Source organism: Mauremys reevesii, linkage group 2, assembly GCF_016161935.1.
Source record: "Mauremys reevesii isolate NIE-2019 linkage group 2, ASM1616193v1, whole genome shotgun sequence".
NCBI classification, from domain to species: Eukaryota; Metazoa; Chordata; order Testudines; family Geoemydidae; genus Mauremys; species Mauremys reevesii.
Genome location: NC_052624.1, coordinates 47,523,899 through 47,545,363, shown reverse-complemented (window position 1 = coordinate 47,545,363; position 21,465 = coordinate 47,523,899). Strand labels below are relative to the sequence as shown.

Here is a 21,465-nt window from a genome sequence, read left to right as displayed (position 1 = left end):
ATTCTTGAGATCATTGAGGACAATTTTAACAAAACAAACCTGATTTTAAAAAACTTGAATGTTTAACTAAATTCAAAAATTCATATGCTTGTTTTGTTAAAATATTATATGTTTTCTGTTGAAGAAAAAAATCCAGAATACATAACGTTGTTGTTTTAGTTAAATAAAACAATTTAAATGTCTGTCTGGTGATGTTCTCCCCCTAATACAGCATGGCAAGAAAATCCTCCAAATATTAATGATTAACCTGTGAACAGGAAATAGTTCACCTCCCAATGACTTCATAAATATCTGCTTCAATTACCTTTGGCAAATGAAATAACCAATCATTCATTTTCTGATATAGCTGTAAAACTAATCTGAAAAGTTTTCAAAATAAGTCACTTTTAAACTGCATAGTGTGTACCTTCTAAAAATGAAACCTACATCTATCTCTGAGATTTAAATCAAATCCACCCTGATTTCTTCACTAATTAATTTTACACAATGTTGAATGGGATATCTTAGAACAGTGTGGTTGCCAACATTTTGGCTTTATCAAGTCATTCAACATAATTCCGAAAAGCCATACAGCTATAAGAAAAGTACTTTGTACAAAAAGGATCAAATGGGGGAGGGATAGCTCAGTGGTTTGCGCATTGGCCTGCTAAACCCAGGGTTGTGAGTTCAATCCTTGAGGAGGCCACTTAGGGATCTGGGGCAAAAAAATTGGTCCTGCTAGTGAAGGCAGCGGGCTGGACTCGATGACCTTTCAAGGTCCCTTCCAGTTCTAGGAGATTGGTATATCTCCAATTATTACCTTACCTTGCTATACGGAAAAAAGGTAGAGTGTGGAGAACAACAAATAAACACACTAGGTCAGATTCTTCATTCCTCGTGTACCCTGAACTCAATGAAAATTTAATGTAAATTGTTGGGCATGAGCGGAGCTAGTGAATCATCTGCACTGTTGCAGCATGACTGGGGCTGGCGAATCATTAACATATGGGTAGGTGGGAAGAACCTTTTATGAAGGGATATGGTGATACCAGAAACATTTGTACATCAGATGACAGGGCATCCATCCTGTGGAAAGTCCTATACTTGGTGGGGTTGAAGTTCAGCTCTGCAGCAAGGAAGCTGCAGAGGCATAAGCTACACAAAATCGAAACTCAACTTTTGAAGTCTAACAGTAAATTCTGCAAGAGTGGAACTTCAGTCAATGAATCCTAGGAGACATAAGCAGCCTTCACTTTAGCAGGTAAAGTGTTATGTTATTGTACCAATTTAAATATCACCAAATACAAGAGCTTCTACATTTGCACCTTTTGATATTTTTATACACCTAGATACACACACACAGCATATTAATTTCAGAAAAGTATCATTAACATTTAAATTGTTTATATAAACAATGTGATTGACTCAGTATAATAAATAAAGTATAAAATGTTATTGTGATATTAACTGAAGCAAGCACAAAATTACGTGAAAATAAGGCCAAAATTAAATTACTGGCTTCAAACAAAGACATCTAGGCATTGTTCACTTTTTGCCTCTCATGCTGACACTAATTAAAACAAACTATAAAAGATCCCAGTAGTTTTGGGGATTCTGGTATGTATGTGATCAGACACGCATGCAGACAATGGAAGAAACACAAATAGGAAAGTGTGCAACCTGAAAAAAATGGATTATGAACAAATTTTAAACAAAGAAAACAAAGACAGAAGACATCCGTTTGAAAAACAACCTACCAAAGGGACAGAAATATCCTAAAAGAAAAAAGGAGGTTGAAAAATGTAAATGCCTAGGAAATAAAAGGAAAATGTCAAATGATGAAGTAAATATAAACTGAAGATTATGTGATATATTTTAAACTGATTCAGTTATATGCAATGAAATGTGACCTGCTGATTTAAATTTCTTTAGTTTCTCTTTGCAGTGAGGAACTATAGCAGTTAGGGTCTCAGACCTGAAATTCTCCAACAAAAAACGGTATTTTAAAAGATTATCAGATCTTGGAAAGAAAAGTGTATAGGCTCCTGAGCAATTCCTAGTATCCAAACTACTAGCTTAGGCCCCAGTTCTGTAAATTCCCATGTTACTCCTGAAGGCATTCTGTGCCAAAAAAATAAAAATTCTGCTCACAATTTAAAATTTTGCAAGTTTTATTTGTCAATAGAAAATGCAGAGGCTTCAGCATGGCAGTGGGGAGCACAGGTCACTGGCTGTACAAAGGTGGGAAATCACCCTGCAGCCTCTCCACTCCCCACCCTTGGAGATACGGACTCAGTGTTGAAGCTGCACCTGACCCTGACACATCACAAGACCTGGGCCCCAGGTGTGGGGCAGGCAAGCTCAACCAGGCAGGATCCAAGTGTGGAGGGGCTCAGTGTGGGGGGATCCAGGCGTGTGGTTAGAGGATTCTGTGTAGGACAATCTGGGTGCAGGCAGCGAAGTGGGGGGTCTAGGTGTGGGGGATCTGGATGCACAGAGGCTCGTTGGGGGGGGCAGTTCCAGGTGCAGGGACAATGGGACTCTGCAGGGGCTTCCAGGTAAAAGTGGTTGGGGCTCAGTGGAGGGGTCAGGGTGTGGGGGTCTCAGCAGAGGGGTCTGGGTGCTGGGGAAGTGGGGTTTGGTGGGTGGGGGTCTGGATGTAGCTAGTTGGGGGTCAGTGGGGTGGGGTCTGGATGTGGGGCCTAGGATGGTGCAGGGGTGGGGCTCATCAGGGTGGGGTTTGACTACAGGGAACTCAGTGGGGGGTCATCTGGGTGCAGGCGTAGGGGTCCAGAGGCAGGGGGTCTAGGTGCAGGAGGGCTCCAAATGCAGTGGTTGAGGTTCAGGTATGGAGTGGGGTATGGTTCAAGCAGGGGTGGGGTTCAGGTACGGAGGACTATGGGGGTTCTGGGTGTACGGTGTGAGGCTTGGTCGGGGGTCTGGGTATGGGAGGTCCAGATGTACAGGGGTTGGGCGGATGGGGGAGCAGCTCCCCATATAGTGACCCTCCCCCCGCAGCTGGGGAACGATGGGAGCAGGAAGCAAGGGAGGATGCTGAGCTACATGCAGCTGGGGGAGGTTTCTGGAGGTGGGTCTGACACATAGGCACCGACTCTGTGGGTGCTCCGGGGCTGGAGCACTCACGGGGAAAAATTAGCGGGTGCTCTGCACCCACCAGCAGCCAAGTTCCCCCCTCCTCGCCTCCTTCTCCCCCCCGCAAGCGCACCGCATCCCCGCTCCTCCCACTCCCTCCCACCCAGCGCTTCCCATCCTCCCACCACCTAACAGCTGTTTGGCAGCGCTTACGACTTTCCGGGAGGGAGGGGGAGGAGCAGGGATGCAGCGCACTAAGAGGATGAGGCGGAGAAGAGGTGGGGCAGGGGCGCGGACTTTGGGGAAGAAGTGGAATGGAGGCGGGGCAGGGGAGCCAGAGGCGGGGAACGATCAAGCACCCACTGGGCAGAGGGGAATTTGGCGCCTGTGGGTCTGATACATCTAGGGTGACCAGACAGCAAATGTGAAAAATCGGGACGGGGGTTGGGGGTAATAGGAGCCTATATAAGAAAAAGACCCAAAAATCGGGACTGTCCCTATAAAATCAGGACATCTGATCACCCTAGACCCATCCCCAGCCACTCCTTGCAGGGGAAGAGGAAGTCCCATCTTCTCCTGCCTCCAGCCCAGCCAGGACTAGCAGCTGATCCTGGCTCAGGGTAGGAGCCACTGTCTTGGGTGTCCCCAGCCCTGCAGTGATTTACCTCGCTGCTGGCTGCTCCGGATGTCTGAAATGATGTACCTGCATAGCTAGGGAGTGGTGCATGACTGCTCTTGCAGCTTCCCTTTGCTTCTGTCAGAAAGTCATTTTTCTGTGGGAAAGCAAAGAAATCTGCTTGGGACACGAATTCTGCGCATGTGCAGTGGCACAGAATTCCGCCACGAGTACCATGTGGAGTCCCACTGACTGGAGATCAGAATGGAATTCAGTGGAACCCTGCCTGAGTGCAGGAATAAGCCCAAGTGGGACAGGGCAATTTGCAGGAATAGAGCCATAGTAAACATTTTTTGCATACTCTTGTAGCCAATCATTTTATTTAATCATTTAATAGAGGATTTATTGTTGTGATTAAGAATAATCAATTTATGAGTGGTAGGTGTATATTAGTTATATAAGCCAAGTAAGACTGTAAGCAAGGCCTACAGGCTGAGGCCCGTTAGATTTCAACTTAACTATACAGGATACATCTATGCAGCAACTAGACATCTGTGGCTGCCTGTGCCAGCTGGCTCAGGCTGCGGGGCTGTTTCATTGCAGTGTAGATTTCAGGCTCAAGTTGCAGCCCAAGCTCTGCGACCCTCCCACCTCGCAGGGTCCAAGAGCCTGGGCTCCACCCCAAGCACAGATGTCTACACAGCAATGAAACAGCCCCGCAACCCGAGTCCCGCAAGCCCAAGTCAGCTGGCACTGGCCAGCCACAGGTGTCTAGGTACTGTGATGCACCCAACTCTACAATATCTTTGGGTATGTGAATAGGAATATAGCATTGGCTATTGCATGGACTCTCTCAGGTTTTGTATATGTATGTGTGATTGTAACTTAACTTATAATACAGACAAAATTACTTACTTCTAACTATGGTCATTGTATTTGTTCTTCATGTCTCTCCAAACCTAAGAAAATCCCTCAGGGTGACTCTCACCCCACTGACCTTAAAATTACAGCAACATAGGAGACGGACTCACTCACGAGGCTGTGGTTTAACACAGACCAATATAAATAAAGGCTACCCTCTCCTGCAGTATTTCTTGTTAGGCAAAGCAACAGTATATTATCTGCCTATGTAATATCACTGAATCTGATTCTGTGCACAAATAAAAAGAATGCCATATTACTAGAATAAAATCCTCGTATTCCTATTTTTATATGCAGAGAGAATTTCAGCTACTTATTTGTAAACATTTGTTTGTGCTTTAGCTATCTAATACCTTCATTCAAACAGTGCTAATTAACATATTCATTTACAGAATGATTATTGGGCACATTTTTATTATTTTGCAGTAATTAGTGTCTGCAATTTATATTTCAGTGTACTTTATATAGCATTATTCACTTTGACTACAAAGCTTAGCAGGGCTTATCCTTACAAATCAGATCAAGTTCTTCTAAGCAATTAATTAATTCATAGATTAGTTGTACAGTACCAGTAAGTATCTTTACATATCAACAAGATAACCTTGAATAAAGACAAAATATGGGCAGATCCAAACACACAATCTTATGTAATATACTCCAAGTGCTAGTAATAAGAACAATCACATTACAAATTGAAAGTATTTAGAAACTGGGAATAAAATATTTATTAGCTATCACAGAAAAGAATTCCTTTTTAGTTTGGCTAAAAGAAAATTGAAAAAAGGATATGGATCATACTATGTCTACAATAGATAACTGTGTTTCTCAGGCTTTCCACAGTTTCCATTATGCTTCTCTGGTCAGGAAGCACATCAAGAGGATATTATTTTACACTGGGCCGAAGTCAGCCCCAAATGGCCGTATAGGGGTTATGTAGATATCTTTGATATACTGTACATCAGTCACTTCCCAAATGACTGGAAGTCAACAGGACAAATCTCTTTCTTCAATGGGAGATGCTGCAGCAGATGCACAGTAGAACCTCAGAGTTATGAACACCTTGGGAATGAAGGTTGTTCATAACTCTGAAATGCTCGTAACTTTGAACAAAACATAATGGTGGTTCTTTCAAAAGTTTACAACTGAAGCGAACATTGACTTAATACAGCTTTGAAACTTTACTATGCAAAATAAAAATGCTGCTTACATCTTTTTTTAAAAAAGTAGTTTACATTTAACACAGTACTGTACTGTATTTGGGGGTTTGTTTTTTTTTTTTTTTTTAAATTGTCTCTGCTGCTGGCTGACTGCCTACTTCTGGTTCCAAATGAAGTGTGTGGTTGACTGGTCAGTTTGTAACTCTGGTGTTCGTAACTCCAAGGTTCTACTGTATAGTGCTTCTAGTGTGGGCTACTGATCAGAACTCGGGAGTAGGACTTAGGCCTCTTTATTTCTGTTCCAGACTCTGCTACTGATTTGCTCAGGCACCATGGAACAAAAGTCACTTAACATCTCTGTCTCAGCTTCCCCCTGTGTAAAATAGACATAATAATACATGCCTGCCTACCTGTGTCCCACCCCAATTACAGAGAAGCAATCTTTGTTTTTTCAAGATGTTAAGATTCTTATCTAGGCCAGATTCTGCCACTGGATCTGAACAGGTCAAACCCTGTTCACGCACAGAGCTGCACTGAAGGATGTGTGTAGGTGCAAGGGTCAGTCCATCAGAATTCGGCTGACGGATCAGAACCTTAAACAGTAAATTCTTCGGGGAAAGGGTCTTGTCTCCAAACAATCTGGGAACTACATAAATAGAAATAATAGTTATAACCTACAGCTGTCTGTAAAATGCTTTGATAGCATCAAATAAAGGCGTTACATAAAACAGGAAAGTATTTATTATATTATATCCTTGCGTTAATGTTTGTATGTGAGGAAGGGCAATTCAAGCAATTACATAAATGATTCTATAGAAACATCATAATAGTATGAAACTTCAATGCCTAAAACAAAGTTTCAATTGCTGTAGGCACTCTGTTGCTGCCAGGAATATAAATTTAATAGAAATTCCATACTGTCAGCATTTACCATTTGGGTAAGGAGGGGTTATTAATTTGATTGGTTGAGTAATTTTAAAGTAATATTTCAAAAAAAGACCAAGACAGTTTCTTAATAATTAAATCTCCACTGCTTCCTGGCTGTCAAAGTGGCTTAACATCAAGAAAAGGAATAAGGTCTCAGCAATTGGGGGATATCATGATTTGTTTCCTACTTCGCTAAGCCTACTATTATAAACATGACACCCAAAAGTTTTCAAATAACTATCCAACTACCTGGGGGTTGGCACCATGAAGAAACTTAGTACCCCCATTATAAAGAATAGGAGGTTATAAAGATGTTATAAAAAGATTTCCAGTTTCCCACTTCTTCTTTACATACATTTCAAGATTAAATTATTCCCCAGATACTTGCTCATGGCAAACCCCTTAGTTTCAATGACAATCACATGTGAGTAGAATTCTGCCCTAAACGCATCACCCTCTTCTCAGTTTCTTGAAGCTTCATTTTACCAGTACTATAAGGCTGGTGAAATGAGTCGCATATCTGTTTATAAGTACTGGAGAACAGAAAAGGTTTTCTCTATCCTGAATCTTGACAATGAAGAGTAATCTTGTGCTTAAGGAAATTCCAGCAGGTCTGGGCTCAATTCCTGACTTTATCACACACTTCCTGTGTAGCCCTGAACAACTCAGTCTCCATGCCTCTATAAAAAGGGGACAGTACTTTCCTTTTGCACCAGGGTATTGTGGGATAAAATCACTAATGTCATGAGATGTCCAGACACCAACAGAAATGCAATTTGATTTAGTGGAAAGGGGCTGGACCGGGAGCTGGAACACCTGTGTTTTATTACCAGATCAGTCACTGACCTGCTGCGTGATTTTGGATGAGTCATTCCACCTCTTGGTGTCTCAGTTTCTCCTCACACCTTTTCTCTGTCTTGTCTATTTAGACTACGGTATAGTCTCTGAGTGGGAGGATCTTACTTTTACCTGCAGTGACTAGCACAATGGCATACTCTGATCTCACTTGAGGCCTCATGGCACCTCCAAAACAAAAATAAGTAATAATTACTGAGATAAATGCCATAAGTACCTAGACCTTTGGATTAAACTAGCCTAATTTGTTCATCTATTTTTGATTTATCCATGATTTCCTGAATATCGTTTCTGTTCCATGCTCATGTTTGTAAATGGTAATATAAATAAATTTTCGTGTTTGTCATCCAACAAGTGTTTCTTATAAATAAAGATATAAAAGGAGACATGGTTTGATTTCAGGACACACAACATTATTGTTGCCCCTTTTTGACACCAGAAGCTAATCAAGTTTCGGGTCCCTGGGGATGTTCTAGTCAGAAGTAGAAATTGATGGTGTCTGGTACTTGCTTTGATGCAGTCTTGTTTATACACAAGGAATGTACAAAGTCCTGCTTCTCAAAACACAGGAGAAACCAAGAACAAAATGAGTAGTTCCTTAGTTTACAGTCCCATGCTTCTTTAGCCAACACCAGACTCAAAAGCTCACTCTCTCTAGCTTTTACCAAGGTCATGCTGTGCTCAAAGGATATCACTTAACTTTCTTGCTTTTTCCTCTCTGCTTCTCTCTCTCTCTCTTCTGTGTTCTCTGCCCACAAGAGCGTTGGCAATTCAAAATAAGACTGCCAGGAGGGTGTAACAGCCCACACATCCAAGATCCCTGTTTAAAGGTCTTAATTTTTCTAAATAGTAAGGTTTATTATATTTGAATAGTAAAATATCTCCATGCCCAAATGTCTTCTTTAACTCTCAGTGCTCCTAGCCATACAACCATGTGCTCATGTAATGCCACCATATTCAAAAACAGATTAGCAGTGGATATGACTAAAATTCAATCTTGGCCAAATTATTACCAGTCACCCTGTACAAACTGTACAACATGGCCCAACAAGCACTATAGCTCCCCCTTCCCAGGTGTCTGATGCCTCAGCAAAATCAGATGGCAAAGGGTACAAGTATGAGGAAAACTGCCAGGAATCACCTGACATTACTGAAGTCTGCTCTCATATCCAGTAAGGAGGTAAATGGTCAAGAGCGAAAGAGAGAGAGAGGGCAAAGAAAAGAGAAGGAACAGAGACAGGAAGAGATGCAGAGAGAAGAACAACAAAGAAAACAAAAAGAGAATGTGCGAGACTTTTGTTCTTCTTGAAACTATGCATTTCATATGTGGTTGTTTGAGACACTTTTTATTAATATACCTTTTTTAAAAAATTCCAATTTTGCCATTGGAGAAGTTGCATTTACTCACCTGGGATGCTTGAGGTGGTTTTACTCCCTAAAACACTGACATCTTAAATTAATATTTGGATGTGGTTTACCCTTGCTCGTTAATGGAAGTGTAGACAACCTACAGTTAAGTACAAGTCTTACTTCCACTGGTCAGATTTGAAAAATTCACTCACTTTTGAAAACATCTATTGATTTGACTGATATTCCCAAAATGATGCTGGAACCAGTAATAGCTCTAAAAATGAAATATCCATTTTAAGTGTGACCACTATACTTATTAAAAGCTATTTTGCCATAGAGCTAATGAAAGAACAAAAAGATATGCACAAGTAATTAGCATGATCAGGCAGAAAACTTGTATATTACAGCACAATTATTATATGACAAGATGGCATTTGTTAAATAACAATTGCTACAACTAGCTGATGATAAAAAGAATGAACATTTTTTCTTCATATGATAAAATTATTTTCTCCTATCAGGTTCTGTCTGCCATACTCTGTCTCCAGGCAAATGAGACTAACCACACTGGGCCAGATTTTCAAAGGTATTTTAGGCACTTAAAGACGTAGGTAGGAATCCAGTGGGATTTCTAAAAGCATGTAGGCACCTAACTCCCCATTGGATTCATATATGCAATGTGAATAAAACAATGGTAATTAAATCTCAGTGTGGGCCTTTCTTCATACTATCCCTGTCTGTTAATTCTACCCTCAGATTTAAACAGCAGTGAATTATTCCTCCTTGAACCATTTTCTAATTATACATATTTACATACCTAAACACAGTTTATCATATGAAAAATATCCTTTATTGGTCTATAGCAGAACAGCTGATCTGGTCAGATGTTTTAATGTATTTAAGAAGAGTTACACTTTCAGATCCAAAACCTCAAAGGTAGGTATAAACTCTGTTACATAGCAATCAGCCTTTTAGATACGTTCTTTCGTCTGGCTGCTGAGTAGTAGAGAACAAAGGGAGTTATTTTGATACAAATGTTGATGGTCTTCTGTGAAAAGTGTTCCCTTCCTTACCCTTTGGATTTTAAGGAACTGGCCAGAAAAATCTCCATTTATTATTAACAGAACACCAAAAATGTGCCTGTACTTTACAGACAAATAAAAATGTGTGACTTTGCCTCAAAAAACTTACAAGCTATGTTATACAGGCTGGTTCACATTGCAGGGCAGGGAGAAATAGGAGAACAAAAGTGTTTTATGTATTTATAAGATTTATAACACAGAAAAAAGAGCCTAATCAACATTCTAGAGTTAAAGCAATAACATCACACATTTTATTTGATTAGTAGAGTGTGTCTTGAGGGTTTGAGAAAAAGAATTAAGATACCGTTATTATTAACTAGGGTTAATAGTCCACCAGAAAGAAGGGTATAATACTTAGGGCAGATGTAGAGTTTTAACATTGTTACCTATTAGCTCTGTGTTCTTGGGGAACCAGGGCGCAGTATACAGCCTTTCTGACTCATGAAGGGCCCACCCTCCCCGCAGCCTGTGCTCGAACCAAAACCAATCAGAAGAAAGACTTACAAAAAGCAAGGAAAAGGCAGTGGGAGACACACCTAAACGCCTCCTGACAAGGGTGACAGCATTAAGGCAACTCCCCTAGCCTCATTTGCATCGAAGATGGGGCAGGGAGGCTTCTCCATTAGCATACAGAATTGAGAACCGAGATTCCAAGGCAAGAGCCGCACTGAACTCTGGGACCAGAAAAGCAGGGAAGCACTGCATGATGGGGGATCTCTGCTCCAGATGTTAATGAACCCGCCTGCACACACCCAGCTCAGTAGTTATCAGACCAATTCTAGTAATAAATCCTTTATTGGTAACCCAAATATGGAAGCTGCCTAATTGCATTGTGAGCTCCCTTGACGGAACACTGCCCATAGCCAGGAATGATCAGTTCCTATCGTCTAGCCTGAACAAAACAACTCTGGTCTACTCCCTTGAGCCATCAGTTTACCCATAAACAAATCTAGTGTTCTCCCTTGAACCATTGTTGTTTCCCTACAAAAAAAATCCCTACACACACTCAAGTAAGTGCTCTGATATATAATAATAATAATAATAATAATAGGAGATATACCAATCTCCTAGAACTAGAAGGGACCTTGAAAGGTCATTGAGTCCAGCCCCCTGCCTTCACTAGCAGGACCAATTTTTGCCCCAGATCCCTAAGTGGCCCCCTCAAGGATTGAACTCACAACTCTGGGTTTAGCAGGCCAATGCTCAAACCACTGAGCTATCCCTCCCCCCAATAGGAGTGCTGATGCCTGGATCCAAAATCTGCATCAGTTCCATTGGGCCTTCATCTTCTCCTGACTGATCATGCTGGGGGCTCTGCCTGTCTCCAGCACTCCGGACCCTCAGCTACCACCACCACCACCTAGGACCCCTGTTCGATTCAAGCTTCCCAGAGTGGTGAGAACCCAACTCCCTCGCCCCCCCCCTCTGTTTTTTTTTCCTACTCTAGGTATAACTTTCTAACCCTGACTTGTGAGATCAGGTATAGTTTTCTAAACCTGACTTTTGAAATGAAATTTAAGCTAGATTTAATATTGTAACTGTTTTGTTTGTTTGGCACTCCTTGCATGGTTATTACCTGGCAATAAATAACTTTTATTGTTAAGCTGGTTACTTCCCACCCTCCCTTCCTCTCTCTTGTGTTTTTGGCTTCCTCTGCAGCAAGGCTTCTCTTACCTAAGCTAAAGATCCCTGCAGCACCACAAAATTTGATGGGGTTTGCTCATCAAGTGGGTTGCTAGCAGAACAACTGTAACATGAAAGTGGGGCTAGGGATGTGCTGAACCTGTGGCATAGGAGGGTGACAGCTTAGAAGTGCTGCTCAACCCAGCCTGCTGAGTCCAGTGACATATAAGGAGTCAGCTTGGGAGTGCTGATTGACCCAGTCCTCTCAGACACACACTGATTCTGGGGCTGGAGGAACCCAGCCTTGGGGAACCTAGGTCCTGCAGGATAGCTCCATTGGGAGGGAACTTGCAGAAGGGAGAAGTAGAGCTCCGTATGAGAACTCAAGTGACACAAGCAGTACATTGACAGAATTACAGAACCCTCCCACCCCAGAAAAGTAACCCTAGTAAATGAGCGTACCCCAAAGTAATGGGCAAATCTGGTAACAACATCCAACTATCGTAAAGCATAGAGCATAACTAAAGTTAGAAAGGAGGATAAGTATCATTATTTCATTTTATATATTGAGAACCTGAGGCGCACAGATGGAAAAGATTGAGGCACAGTAAACCACATCAGGAAGAGGCGCCATGTACTAGGTGCTGCATGGATAATATCTTGAGATCTATGAAAGAACCAGGGAAGAGCAGGCTGACCACTTCCTACAGACTTGGTTGGTTTCTTAGCTTTGCCTTAATTTTGTCATCCAATTTTGAGAGCATGCCTCCTCAAGTGCCATAAAGAAGAGAGAAAACATCCTCATCCAAATTCCCAAGGAAAAGCCAAGGAAACCTAATTAAGTAAGTTGCCAGTTTTGCTGGTTACTTGAGGTAAAATAGTGGAGTCACTATATTATTGTAAAGCATGGCAGAATTTGATCCAAAGAGGTGGGGCTTAGCCAGGGGTGAAAGTAACTGAAAGGACTTATCGGTACGTCGCAGTCCTGAGTGGGGGCATGGCCTCAAGCGGAAGAGGTGGGGCCTTTACAGATTTAAAGGCTCTGGGGCTCTGGCTGTGGCTAGGTGACCCAGAGCCTTTAAATCACCCCAGAGCTCCCAGCTGCAGAGGTGGCTGGGAGCCCCGGGGCTAAGGGGCAAAATAAATGGCCCGGGCTCGGGCCACCATGGAGCTCCAGGCCCTTTAAAGCACTGTCCGAGCCCTGCTGCCGGAGCTCCAGCAGTGATTTAAAGGGCCCGGGGCTCCCCACAGCGGCTGGAGCACTGGGCCCTGTACATTCCTGCCCAAGCCCGGCAGCTGGGCTCCGGTGGTGATTTAAAAGGCCCGGTGCTCCGGCTGCTGTGGATAGCCCCGGGCCCTTTAAAGCACTGCCCAAGCTCCGCTGCTGGAGCTCCGTTGGTGATTTAAAGGGCCCGGGGCTCCCCACAGCGGCTGGAGCACTGGGCCCTGTACATTCCCACCCAAGCCCTGCTGCCGGAGCTCTGGCAGTGATTTAAAGGGCCCGGGACTCCCCGCAGCGTCCGGAGCACCAGGCCCTTTACATTCCTGGCCAAGCTTGGCAACCGCACTCCGGTGGTGATTTAAAGGGCCAGAGGCTTCGGCTGCTGTGGGGAGCCCCGGGCCCTTTAAAGCGCTGCCCAAGCCCCGCTGTCGGAGCTCTGGCGCTGGCACTTTAAAGGGCCTGGGGCTTCCCGCAGTGGCCGGAGTTCTGGGCCCTTTAAATCACCGCCGGGGAAGCCGGTCCAGTCCGGCACGGCGTACCAGCTCTTGCCAGTACGCCATACTGGACCGTACCGGCTTACTTTCATCTCTGAGGTTAGTCCCGAGCCAAAGAGGGATCAGGCTGGTTCTAGCCCCCTGTCAGACTAGCAACAGAATGCATTCCTGGGAGAAACAGTAGGCATGGATAAATTGGAGAAATGATTAACTGGAAATCGCATGTAAATATTTACATTGTTCACAAACTAATTTATCCCCCAAAGTGAGACATCTTGTTTGACAGAAATTAATTTGATGAGCAGTCTTATAAGAGACTTATAAAAGAAACTGAGTTACAAATTTTGCCATTAGATTCCAACTAAAGGAAACACGATAAATTATATAAGTTTTACCTGAAGTGTTTTCACCATGTAAAATAGCTAACTTGTGATACTGAATGGAGTTTAGGGAACAGCCAATTTCAATTAAACAAATATCCAAAGAAAAAATCTTACAAGTAAGCCATTAACAACAAATAAAATTACCTTCCATTTGAATAGTCTAGCCAATTCACCCTTTGCCACATGAATATTCACATTTTTATCTCAGTAAATAAATATTGTCATATCAAAGATAGAAAATACAGTAAATATTAGACAGAACTAAAACAGCTACAGTTTGCCCCTGAGGCCAGGGGCTGGACCTTGGACTGCAGTTGGCTGCTGAGGTGAGGGGCTGGACTAAGGACCGTCAGCCACCACAGAAGAGGAGGGGAGAGAAAGTGGAGTGGGGCACAGCTGGAGGGCCGTGCCCAGCAGAGGATGCTGTGGTCTGGGGAGCGACATGGGTCCAAAGAGTGGAGACAGCAGTGACGGAGGTGTGACACCACTAGCTGAAGGTGGACAGGAAGGGCCGAGAGCTAATTCCTGGGATGCCAGCAAGAGGCGCCACAGTGGTAAGTTGCGCCCCGTTACAAGCATTATGGACCCTGGTGCAGGCCAGCAGCCCAAGTATGTACTCAGGTCCCTGGAAGTCTTCGACGGGGGAAGCTAGCTTGCGCTGAAGCATGCAACATGTCCTCACTACCACTGTTTACTGCATGAGCTAGATTAACGCTAGCACAGGTATGCCTGACTGCGTTGCAATCACCCCTTCATTTGCAATGTGGAATATTCATAGAAAATGTGATCACATGACAAAATGAAAACAGGAGTTAAAGACCGATAATGCCACACCAAAATCTCAGTGAAAAGCTTATTAAAAACTAGTCAGGTTATATTTAGCCAGTCGTTTTCAATTTCTGAAAACTGAAAAATCAAACCAAATTCTATATATTTACAGTACCATTCAATCTTTTAACTGCTTTCTTCAAGAGATGCAATATGCATAAAAACAATATTGAAAAATTTAGTGATAAAGAATTCTGTAATGACAAATTCATATACTGCCATTTCTTTAAAAGAGAAAAAAAAAAAGGATGTCTGGCTTTTTGTTTTTATAGCACATATATGAATGCCAAAAAGCAGAGTTAGAGGACAAGACAATAAAGAATAAAAATTAGAAAGATGTCCTGGGTCATCACTGGAAACAGAGACTGGCAAGTGCCCAGAATCAATACAGGGAAAAAACTGCAGGAGAAGGCAACCAGTGACTGCTTTTTTTAAAAAGCTACATGCACACCACTTACTTTAGATAAGGTCAAGACAAAATAGCAAGTAAAGGACTCAACTGCATATTTAAAGGAAATCTTCAATGACTTTCAGTGCAATGCTACTGATGCAATGCCATACAAGTGCTAAAGAAAACAGCCACTGCAATTCCTAAATGCTTAAAATGCAACAGCAATGTGTTATATCTGTAATACTTTATTAAAGCTAAGATCATTGGGCAAATGGTCAGCTTTCTGTACAGTTATGTGAGACACTAGAACAGGAGTGGCCAAACTGTGACTCGTGAGCCACATACGGCTCTTTTACCATTAAAGTGCTGTTCACAGAGCCCTCCCATGCTCCACCTACCAGACTGGGTGTGGGGAGCTCGGGACCTCTGCCTTGCAGTGGGGTAGAGACTCCTGTCCAGTGGGGAGGAGGGTCTCAGGGCTTCTGCCCAGTGGGGAGGAGGGTCTCGGGGCTTCAGCCCCGCTGGGCATACCTGCCGGGACTTCAGCGGGAGTGGGGCTGAAGCCCCGAACCCCATCAGGCGCCTCCCAGTGGACTGAAGCCCCAAACCCCAGCCGGCACCTCCCACGGAGCTGAAGTCCCAAGCTCCAACAGATGTGCCCCGGTTCTCGAACTTTTGAAGATTGTTGTATGTGGCTCAGAGGGTCAGTAAGTTTGGCCACCTCTGCACTACAATTTGACCTGATCTACTGCTCTGTAGGTCCATGTAGGCTAAATGTTCTTTCTAGGCAGCATCTTTACTTTCAATAGGAACAAAACAACTCATGCCGCTCTGCCAGTGACTTCAGGCCAAACTCAGAAAGATTTCGTAGACTGGTAGAAGGTAAATCCAGCCTTCCACAGGTGGTAAATGTTAAGCCATGCCCTTGAAAACCCCACATCACAACAGAGGTTCCCCTAAGGGCTTAAAGAGGGACAGACAACCCTTTGCCATGAAAATAGAAAATTGTATGCATAGTCTTAACAAACCTATTTTACCACATCAACTTTTGAGTCAAAAGAACACATGAAGAGAGTTTTTTCCCCTAAACTTTTTGTTGTCTTTCATTTTAATCCTTTTATGCAAAGCACTATCAAACTTTTAACTTGTTAATCATCTCTCAAGTGTATTATGAATTGCTGTTAGTCGTCTTTCGAAATAGAAATTGGCCCTTCCAACAGCAGTTCTTAAGCTATATGCAATTAACAGCGTGCCTGTTTTATATCATTATTGGAAAGAAGTCCACAGATAAAATGAGACTGTTAGCAATTTGGTACATTATATAGTGTGATTATTTTTAAAATTTGCAATGTAGTACAGTACAATGTAAAATTATGATAAAATTTGATTTGGGTATTTCAGCATGTGATTTCAACCTGATGTTCAGCATCCTAACTGTAACTCTCATCAGTATTACAGAAAAAATTTAAGTGATGGGAATACATATTAACCTATTTAGGCCATAGTTAAATTTAAAAGGCAAGATTCATTTTGCCTCCATTGTAAATGAATTTGGCCACCCAACAAACTTTATCTTTTCCATGGGTTCTTTTGTACTTTATCTATCACCTGGGTTATTGATATTTAATTGCTCAGCTCTACTAGGATAGATTTTTCCAGGCCCTTCTATTTTTGCACTGCTGAAATGTTATATTTAAATATGGGTCAAATTTGTATGCTCTAGTACAGTCTTAACACATTAAAAATAAAAACTTCAAACACCTCTTTTAGATAGCTATTTTGATTATATTAACAGCAGGAAATAGCAGTTTGGCTGGGTTTTCCTAACAGGAAACCTATTAAAAGTATACTCTCAAGGCTAAAATTAGACCTACTAGCTTTGTTATAGATCATAGTTGCACACGTGTGTGTGAAAGTCATACTATCCCAGCTATATATTTAGGGTATAATTCTGACCTGAGATGGCAAAGCTTCCATTATATCAATAGGGCCAGGATTTCACACCTATATTTTTCTTGTGAAGTGGCAGAATAATGAACTTTTTATAGATGCATGAAGTACACAGAAAATGCAAATACAGTATCATATCCACTTGCTAGAATGCAGCAGGCAAGTGAACAGGTTTGTTTAACCTGCCACACTGTTGCCCTGTATTTACTTTTGAAAAGTTCCTCAAGAGATTAATTTTAATTAAAGCTCAATTTCAGCCACTGAAAAACAAGTGAAAAAATTAGGCTCCTCCTGCATTTAATTTTTGAGAAGTTTTATGCTTTATGACAACTGATCAACTACAACCCAGCTTCATCCCCTACTTAAAAAAAAATACCGAACTCTATCAGATAAAAGAAACATCCTTAATATGCTAAGCTTCTTACTAAAAGATACATTTATTTTACTCTCCCTTTCCTCTATTAAAAAGAATTCAATCTATGTTTGTAGAGTTCTGCTTTAAAAGTTATACATGCTTAAATAGGGCATATAATTACAAGTATGAAATATTTCATGAAATTGTTATGCTAATTTTGGATCTGTAAAATCAAGTGTTCTTGGAACAATCAAAATTCAGTAGCAGATATCACTTTGTGTGTTTTACACAGGAAAAGATGGAAATAATTGTTTTTATTTTAAAGGTGCCATTTAACCACGTACATTTGTACCCGTTGCTGGCATCCATCATCATCAACATGTCATTTTTCTAATACAAACCATGCCTTACTGGTCAAGGCTCAGCATGTTGAAAGAAAAGGCACTTGCATTCAAATGGTTCTAAGAGGAAAGTCAGCTATCTCAGACCTACACCCATTAGAGCTGCAGTCTCCTTATAGCAGAAAAAATGGACAAAAAAGGCCATTAATCCAGGTTAGTGACATTGTTCTCTCATGCATGATTGGGGGGAATCAACTATGAAAACTTAAGGATGCATTTTTAAAGACTGCCCGTTTAGTAAAAAGGCGATACAACCAATACCTCAGAAAGGAGGGTTAGGTAAAGAGTGGAAACCATGAAAAGTAAGACTGTCGATTAATCGTAGTTAACTCATGTGATTAACCCCAAAAAAGTAATTGCAATTTGGAAAAAAAAAAAGAATCATGATTAATCGCAGTTTTAATTTCACGGTTAAACAATAGAATACCAATTGAAATGTATTAACTATTTTTGGTTGTTTTTCTACATTTTCAAATATATTGATTTCAATTACAACACAGAATATAAAGCTTACAGTGCTCACTTTATATTTTTATTACAAATATTTGCACTGTAGAAATTATAAAAGAAATAGTATTTTGCAATTCACCTCATAGAAGTACTGTAGTGCAATCTTTATCGCAAAAGTGCAATTTATAAACTTAAGATTTTTTTTGTTGTTACATAACTGCACTAAAAAAAAATAATGTAAAATTTTAGAGCCTACAAGTCCACGTAATTCTACTTCTTGTTCAGCCAATCACTAAGACAAACAAGTTTGTTTACATTTATGGGAGATAATGCTACCAGCTTCTTATTTATCATGTCACCTGAAAGTGAAAACAGACGTTCCCATGGCACTTTTGTAGGGATTTACATGACGGATATGCTGAACATTCGTATGCTCCTTCATGCTTCAGCCACCGTTCCAGAGAACATGCTTCCATGCTGATGACGCTCATTAAAAAATGTGTTAATTTTGTGACTGAACTCCTTAGGGGAGAGTTGTATGTCTCCTGCTCTGTGCTGAACTCGCATTCTGCCATATATTTCATGTTCTAGCAGTCTCGGATGATGATCCAGCATGTTGTTCATTTTAAAGACACTTTCACTGCAGATTTGATAAAACGCAAAGAAGGTACTAATGTGAGATTTCTAAAGATAGCTACAGTACTCGACCCAAGGTTTAAGAATCTGAAGTGCCTTCCAAAATCTGAGAGTGAAAAGGTATGGCACATGTGTTCAGAAGTCTTATAAAGAGCAACATCCCGATGCAGAAACTACAGAACCACCAAAAAAGAAAATCAACCTTCTGTTGGTAGCATCTGACTCAAATGATGAAAATGAACATGCGTTGGTCTGCACCGCTTTGCATCATTATTGAGCAGAACCCATCATCAGCACAGATGCATGACATCAGGAATGGTGGCTGAAGCATGAAGGGACATATGAATCTTCAGCGCATCTGGCATGTAAATATCTTGCATCTGACTGGCTATAGCAGTGCCATGTGAATGCCTGTTCTCACTTTCAGATGACATTATAAACAAGAAGCAGGCAGCATTATCTCCTGTACATGTGAGTGTAACCCCTTTGGGGTTTAGAGAGCATGGCCCCTTTAAATCTCTTTCCCGAGGGGGAGAGTAAGAAAAAAGAGGGAAACTCCAGGGGGCAGGCGCTGGAGCTCCAGGGAGGGAGCGAAGCAGCCGGCAGGCTCTGGAGAAGGAAGCAGGGAAAGGAAAGGAAATAAAGGAAATAATTGGAGATATACCAATCTCCTAGAACTGGAAGGGACCTTGAAAGGTCATTGAGTCCAGCCCCCTGCCTTCACTAGCAGGACCAATTTTTGCCCCAGATTCCTAAGTGGCCTCCTCAAGGATTGAACTCACAACCCTGGGTTTAGCAGGCCAATGCTCAAACCACTGAGCTATCCCTCTCCCCCCAGGGAGAACCTGCCTGAGGCCTGAGGAGGACAGGCCCAATCAGGGACAGCCCAGGACAGGAGCCAGGAGGAGCCCTGTGCCGGGGGGAATCGCCCAAGAAGGACAGGCCGGAGCTGGACCCAGTATCACGGCTGCCCAGAGCTGCGTGGGGCTGTGAGTACTGGGGCTTGTGACTCTGCACTGGGAACAAGGAGGGAGGTTGTAGCTAGTTAAGTGGGGAGGTGGTCGCTCTGTGGGGCTTTGCAGAGAGCGGCAGGAGAGGGCACTGGAGGGGTTTGCTGGGGAGAGTTCACTGGCGCCGAAGACGACCAGGGGCACCCAAGACTCACCACCAGACTGGAACTTTGCTCAGGCCTCCTGAACTCTGTGTGCAGACACATTGCTCAGTGTCTGCCCTGTCAGACTGTGCTACCACTGGGCCTCTGGGGCCTTGGTTTGGATGCAGCCCTGTTTTACTGCTCCCCCTATATCTCCCCTTGTTGTATTTCTCCTCTCATCCCTCTGTCAATAAATATCTCCCTTGTTCTAGCCATTGCACTTTTCCGGGGGGGGGGGGGTGTTCACTCTGAGGGGGTTGGAACAGGTGCCCCTGAGGTGGAAGGGATTTCTCCTGCTGCATTCCTGCGCGCGCTGTCTCTTGGCCAGAGCTGCCTGCAGAGCAGACTCCATCTTGGCCACGAGAGCGCTAAAGTTACATAAACAAACTGGTTAGTCTGAGAGATTGTCTGAACAAGAAGTAGGACTGAATGGTCTTGTAGGCTCTAAAGTTTTACATGGTTTTATTTTTGAATGCAGTTTTTGTGCATAATTATACATCTGTACATTCAACTTTCACAATAAAGAGACTGCACTACAGTACTTGTATTAAGTGAATTGAAAAATACTCTTATTTTTACAATGCAAATATTTATAATAAAAAAGTGAGCATTATGCACTTTGAATTCTGTGTTGAAATTGAAATCAATAAATTTAAAAATGTGGAAAACATCCAAAAATATTTAAATAAATGGTATTCTGTTATTGTTTAACAGTACAATTAATCGCGATTAATTTTTTTAATCACTTGACAGCCCTAATAAAAAGCCATGAAGCCTGTTAATCTCCTGCACTCAGATGCCACAAAGTTCCAAAGAAAATGGGAATAAGCATACTCTCTCTACCTTTATTTTGTATCTAAGCTTCCTAAACTATTACATAAATTACTTAGCTAGTTTTCAGTAGCGCCTTTTCAGTGAAATCACTTCTCTATTGTGTTTGGCCTTGTAAATAATGAAAATAAATGTTGTATGTATCATTCTCTTTGCAACTGTTTAAAGGAGAGACATTATCTCACCCACATTGTCTTTTATTGGATCAGCTTCTGAAGCTGAAAGAGACAAGCTTTCAAGTTTACACAGAGCTCTTCTTCAGATCTGAGAAGGGTACTCAGTGCCTTCTAAAGACTAGTTACCAACACTCATCTATTATCGGAAGATCTTTTCTCTCTTACCAATGTGGAGATATCAGGTGAATGTTTGAATCCCAGCAGCTACAGGCTCCTTCTTAAAATTGTTGACAAGCTGATACGTTTGCACTGTTGTGGTGTAACCTTGGAATGTCTGTTTATGACACTCTGAGAACCTTAATAGTGAGCCTGTATTGGCTGTGGGCTTAGTGACTTGGAGGGGAGTCTGTGACAGTGTCCTTTTAGAACACGCAGATGCTATTGCCTTTCTATAAGCAACATTAGCAGTACATTTGAAATGTAGTCATCTTGACAAGTAAAAAAGTATTGGAAGCACATGGAATCTGGTCTGAATATTAAAAGATCCCCTTTGGACTTACAGCATCATCTCATACAACAAGAAATTATTCACTGGACATATTGGCCATTGTGGTAAATGACAACAGAAGAGGGGAACATGAAATAACTCCTG

At 42.0% G+C, this 21,465-nt stretch overlaps 1 protein-coding gene across 13 annotated transcripts in view; it reads right to left on the bottom strand.

Moving 5' to 3' along the window:
* The window catches only part of PPP1R9A (protein phosphatase 1 regulatory subunit 9A), a 251,370-nt gene that overhangs the window by 193,873 nt on the left and 36,032 nt on the right, over window positions 1–21,465 (bottom strand). The window contains exon 1 of one of the 13 annotated variants that reach the window (XM_039522758.1): window positions 21,039–21,081. The exons of the other annotated variants lie outside the window; for them this stretch is intronic. The gene's annotated coding sequence lies outside the window, so the exon portion shown is untranslated. Of the gene's footprint in view, window positions 1–21,038; window positions 21,082–21,465 lie in introns of those variants that run through there. 13 annotated transcript variants of the gene reach the window in all.